Below are 6238 nucleotides of genomic sequence, written 5' to 3' on the forward strand. Positions count from 1 at the left end.
TATTTATAAATGTGCTACTTTGTTCCAAAATTGGAGATTTTCCAGAAATCTTTCTGATATTGATTTCTCATTTAATTTTAGTATGATCAGAAAACATATGTTCCATGATCTGGATCATTTTAAATTTATTGAACATAGTTTTATGGTCCAGAATATGTTCTATCTTGATAAATGTTCCATATCCATCTGGAAAGAATATTTATTCTGCTATTGTGGGTGCAGTGTTCTATAAATGTCAGTTAGGTTAAGTTAGTTGATAGTATTCTTCAAATTTACGACCTTTTCTAATTTTGTGTCTATTTATTCTATTAATTACTGAAAGAGAGGTATTGAGATCTCTGACTATAATTGTGGACTTCTCTAGTTCTCTTTGTAATTCTATCCACTTTTCTTCATGTATTTTGAAACTCTATAGTAGGTGTATAAATGTTTAGGATTGTTATATCCTTCTGATAAATTGACCCCTTTTCACTGTGAAATGACCTCTGTATCTCTGCGATTATTCTTTGCCCTGAAATTTTCTTTGTCTGATATCAAGGTAGCCACTCCAGAATTCTTTTGATTTGTGTTGACATATCACTTCCCACCTTTTTATTTTTAACTAACATATCTGTATTTAAAGTATGTTTATTATAGGCAGTACATAGTAGGGTCTTGCTGTTTTATCCTATCTAACAACCTTTTAATTGGGGTATTTAGATCATTTACATTTAGTGGTCATCTTATTATTTGTTTTCTCTGTGTCCCATCTGTTCTTCTTTTTTTTTTTTTCTTTTTAAGGGGAACAGGACTTTATTGAGGAACAGTGTGTACTTCAGGACTTTTTTCCAAGTCAAGTTGTTGTCCTTTCAATTTTAGTTGTGGAGGGTTCTGTTCAGCTTCAAATTGTTGTCCTTTCAGTCTTAGTTGTGGAGGGCGCAGCTCAGCTCCAGGTCCAGTTGCCGTTTTCTAGTTGCAGGGGGCACAGCCCACCATCCCTTGCGGGAGTCGAACCGGCAACCTTGTGGTTGAGAGGACATGTTCCAACCAACTGAGCCATCTGGGAGCTCAGCGGCAGCTCAGCTCAAGGTGCTGGGTTCAATGTTAGTTGCAGCGGGCGCTGCCCACCATCCCTTGCGGGAGTGGAGGAATTGAACTGGCAACCTTGTGGTTGAGAGCCCGCGCTCCAACCAACAACTGAGCCATCCGGGAGGCAGCTCAGCTCAAGGTGCCGTGTTCAATCTTAATTGCAGGGGGCAGAGCCCACCATTCCTTGCGGGACTCCAGGAATTGAACTGGCAACCTTGTGGTTGAGAGCCCACTGGCCTATGTGGGAATTGAACCGGCAGCCTTCGGAGTTAGGAGCACGGAGCTCTAACCGCCTGAGCGACCGGGCCGGCCCCCCTTCTGTTCTTTAGGGGCTTTTTCCCTCTCTTTTTCTACCTGCTTTTGGATTAATTTAATATTTCTTAGAATTTAATTTTATCTCCTTTGCTACCTTATTATATATAATCCTTTATTGCGTTATTTTGGTGATTTTTTAGAGTTTATAGTGTATACATCTTTAACTTATCACAGTCTACTTTCAGGTGATATTATGCCACTTCATATATAGTACAAGAACCTTATGATAGTAAACTTCCAACTTTCCTCTCCTATTTGTGCAATTGTTATCTATCATATGTTTTGCTTTTATGTTATAAATCTCAACCTACATTGTTATTTTTGCTTGAATTATCTCTTACAGAGCCTTAAATGACAAGAAAAATATCATATATTTGTCCATGTTTTTACCATTTCTAGGCTGTTCATTCCTTTGTGTAGTTCCAGATTTCTATCTGATTCCATTTTTCTTCTGCCTGAGCATTTCCTGTAACATTTCTTGTAATACAGGTCTACTGATGGTGAATTCTTTCAGCTTTTGTATGTGAGAAAATATTATTTCACTTCCTTTTCTATAGTTCACATAAATTTTTATTAAATAAGCTTCACATGGCTAATTTTCCTGATGTAAAACTAAAATAAATATGAATAGAATATTTAGTATTCTTTTTCTTCCTCTGCTAATGATCTCCCCCCCCCCCCCATTTTTAGAGACTTTTTTTTTTAGATCAGTTTTAGGTTGACATAAAAATTGAGTGGAAAGTACAAGGAAGACATAAACCTCCTGCCCCTACACATCCACAGCCTCCCCCATCATCACTAAACATTTATAACAATCCTAAACACCTACTATAGAGTTTCAAAATACATGAAGCAAAAATGTATAGAATTACAAAAGGGAAATAGAGACATCCACAATTATACTCAGAGATTTCACACCAGAGTGCTACATTTGTCACAAATGATGAATGTACATTGATACATCATTATCGCCCCAAACCTATAATTTAAATTAGAATTCACTCCTGGTGTTGTACATTCTATGGGTTTGGACAAATATATAATGACATGTGTCCACCATTTACAGAATAGTTTCACTGCCCTAATATTTTTCTGTGTTCTGCCTGTTCTCCCTTTCCCCTAACTTCTGGCAACCACTGCTCTTTTTACTGTCTCCATAGTTTTACCTTTTCCAGAATGCCATATTGGTGGTATTGTAGAATATATTTTTCTCTTGTATGATTATTTTATATTAATATCAGGTGTACAGCATAGTAGTTAGACATTTATATAATTTAAGGGTTGGCCGGATGGCTCAGTTGGTTAGAACACGAGCTCTGAACGACAGGGTTGCCAGTTCGATTCCCATATGGGTCAGTAAGCTACACCGTCCACAACTAGATTGAAGGACAACTACTTGGAGCTGATGGGCCCTGGAGAATCACACTGTCCCTCAATATTCCCCAATAAAAAAAGTTAAAAAAAAAGTGATCCCCTTGACTGGTCTAATACTCACCTGGCACTATACATAGTTATTACCATGTTATTGACTATATTCCTTATGCTTTACTTTACATCCCCATGATTATTTTGTAACTACCAGTTTGTACTTCTTAATCCCTTCACCTTTTTCACCCTACTCCCCAACTCCCCTCCCATCTATGATCCCAATAAATCTAGTATTCATCAGATACATACATAGTAATTACAGTATTATTGACTATATTCCTTATGCTATATCCTACCTCCCCATGACTACTTTATAAGAACCAATTTGTACTTCTTAAATTTCTTCCCCTTTTTAACCTATGCCCTCAACCCACCTCCCATCTGGCAACCATCAACATATTCTCTATATCTATGAGTTTCTGTTTTGTTTGTTTATTTTGTTCTTTAGATTCCACATATAAGTGAAATCATATTTCATCTGTCTTTCTAATTTGACATTCTCCAATCAGCACTATACCCTCCAGGTCCATCCCTGCTGCCACAGATAGAAAGAACCCATTCCCTTCCATGGTTGAGCAATATTCCTTTGTATATATGTACCACCTCCTCTATATCCATTCATCCATCGACAGACACCCAGGCTGCCTCCACATCTTGGCCATTGTAAACAATGCTGCAATGAACATATGGATGCACATGTCCCCTCAAAGTAGCATTTTGGGTTTCTTTAGATAAATACCCAGAAGTGGGATTGCTGTGTCCTTCTTTGTCTCTTTTTATAGTCTTTGTTTTGATACTTATATCATTTGTTGGTATAAGTATAGCTACTCCAGATTATATCGTTTGTTTGTTTCTATTTTCGTGAAATATATTTTTTCTGTTTCTTTAGTTTCAGTCTGTGTGTGTCCTTTGATCTGAAGTGAGTGTCTTGTAGGCAGCATATGTAAGGGTTTTGTTTTCTTATCCATTCAGCCCTCCTATGTCTTTTGAGTGGATCATTTAATCCATTTACATTGAAAGTAATTGTTGATGGATATGTAGTTATTGCCATTTGATTATATATATGAATACTGTATATTAATATATTTATATTCATATATATATATATATATATATATATATATATATATATATAGTCTTAAAGTAGTCCCTCTAACATTCTTTGTAATACTGGTTTGGTGCTGATGAACTCCTTTAATTTTTCTTGTCTTGGAAACTCTTTGTCCTTCTTTGTCCTATTTCAAGTATAGTCTTGCTGGGTGGAGTACTCTTGGTACTCCAAGTCCTTACTATTTATCACTTTGAACATTTCATACCAATCCCTTCTGGCCTGCAAAATTTCTGTTCAGAAATCAGCTGACAATCTTATGGGAGTAACTCTATAAGTAACTCATTGCCTTTCTCTTGCTGCTTTAAGATTCTTTCATTTTAATTATAATGTGACTTGGAGTGGGCCTATTTGAGTTCATCTTTTCTGGGACTCTCTGCACTTCCTGGGCTTTTATGTCTATTTCCTTCACCAAATTAGGAAAGTTTCAGTCATTATTTCTTCAGATGGGTTCCCAGTCCCTTGCTTTTTTTCTTCTCCTTCTGGTACCCCCATGACACAAATGTTGTTACACTTGATGTTGTCTTATCGTTCTACTTTCTATCTCTGAAGTGACTGCTCTAGGTACTTCATAGAAGTGGAATCAAACAGCATTTGTCTTTTTTGACAGTTTTTTCTCTTAGCATAATATTCTCAAGGTTCATCCATGTTGTAGCATGGTTGAAAATTTCCTTCCTTTTTAAGGCTGTGTAATATTGCTGTGGTATGTATATACCACATTTTGTCCATTCATCTGTTGATGGACACTTGGGTTCCTTCCACATTTTGGCTATGAACATTGTTGTACAAATATCTCTTGGACACCCTGCTTTCAATTCTTTTGGGTATATACCCAGAAGTGGAGTTGCTGTATCATTTGATAATTCTATTTTAATTCTAAGGTTTTTTTAATTCTAAGTTTTTGAGGAACTACCATTCTGTTTTTTTCACCACAGCAGTACTATTTTACATCTCCAAAAGTTCCAATTTCTCCATATCCGCCCCAGTATATATTTTCTTTTTTTGATAGTAGCCTTCCTAATGGGTGTGAGGTGATACCTCATTGTGTTTTCTATTTTAATTTCAATAATGCTTAGTGATGTGGAGCATCTTTTCATGTCCTCATTGGTCATTTGTATATCTTCTTTAGTAAAATGTCTATTTGAGTTCTTTGCTTATACATCAGGTTGTTTTTGTTGAGTTATAGAAGTTCTTTATATATTCTGAATACTAAAACTTATCATATACATGATTTGGAAACATTTTCTCCTGTTCTATGGGTTGCCTTTTCACTCTATTGATTATGTCCTTTGATGCACAGAAGTTTTTTATTTCTATGTGCTCTAATTTACATACTTTTTCTTTTAGTATTTGTTGTTGTTCTGTGCTTTTGATTTCATATGCAAGAATACCATTGCCAAATCCAGTGTCATGAAGCTTTTCCTCTATGATTTCTTCTAAGAGTTTTATAGCTTCAACTCTTACTTCAGGTCTTTGACCCACATTGAGTTAATTTTTCACCGTGTAAAGTAAGGATCAAACTTCATTCTTTTGCATGTGGATAACCAGTTATCCCAGCACAATTTTTTGAAAAGAGTGTCTGTCCTCTACCCCATTGAATGGTCTTGTCACCCTTGTTGAAAATCATTTCACCATATGTATTAGTCTGCTCAAGCTACCATAACAAACAGCACAGACTGGGTGGTTTAAATAGCAGACAGTTATTTCCTCACAGCTCTGAAGGCTAGAAATTCAGGATCAAGGTGCCAGCAAATTCATTTTCTGGTGAGAGCGCTCTTCCTGGCTTACAGACGGCCTCCTTCTCTCTCTGCCCTCACATGGCCTTTCTTCTGTGCATAGGTGGAGAGAGAAAGAGCTCTCAGGTGTCTCCTCCTCTTCTTTAAAAAAAAAAAATAGTTTAGTGTATTTTAATAGCACACTTATAGGAGCAGCACAGAAACAGACAACATTAAAAACATGTACTTGCATGTAGGACAACTCAGAAAAGTATAGTAAATGGATGGAATCTACTGTATGATAAAAATGCTACAAACACCATTTAGTTGGCAGCAATAAGAAATTTACTTGTTTTAAAAAATCCAAATGCTGGCATTGTGCAGAAAAAATTAACAGGTTTTTCTATAATTGTTACAAAGTTGCTCTGCTGAAACTTGCTCACTGAAAGATTTTGACTTGCATTAATACTTTTTTATGTCCCTGCATTTATATTAAAAATTCACACACACATAAAAACGGAAAAACTGCCAATACCTGATTTCTACCCCCATTTTTCCACATGTGATCATAACCCGATGCAGAAAAAATATCTTAAGTTCAGAA

Source organism: Rhinolophus sinicus, chromosome 2, assembly GCF_057876585.1.
Source record: "Rhinolophus sinicus isolate RSI-liver-muscle chromosome 2, RSI-T2T, whole genome shotgun sequence".
Classification (NCBI taxonomy): Eukaryota; Metazoa; Chordata; class Mammalia; order Chiroptera; family Rhinolophidae; genus Rhinolophus; species Rhinolophus sinicus.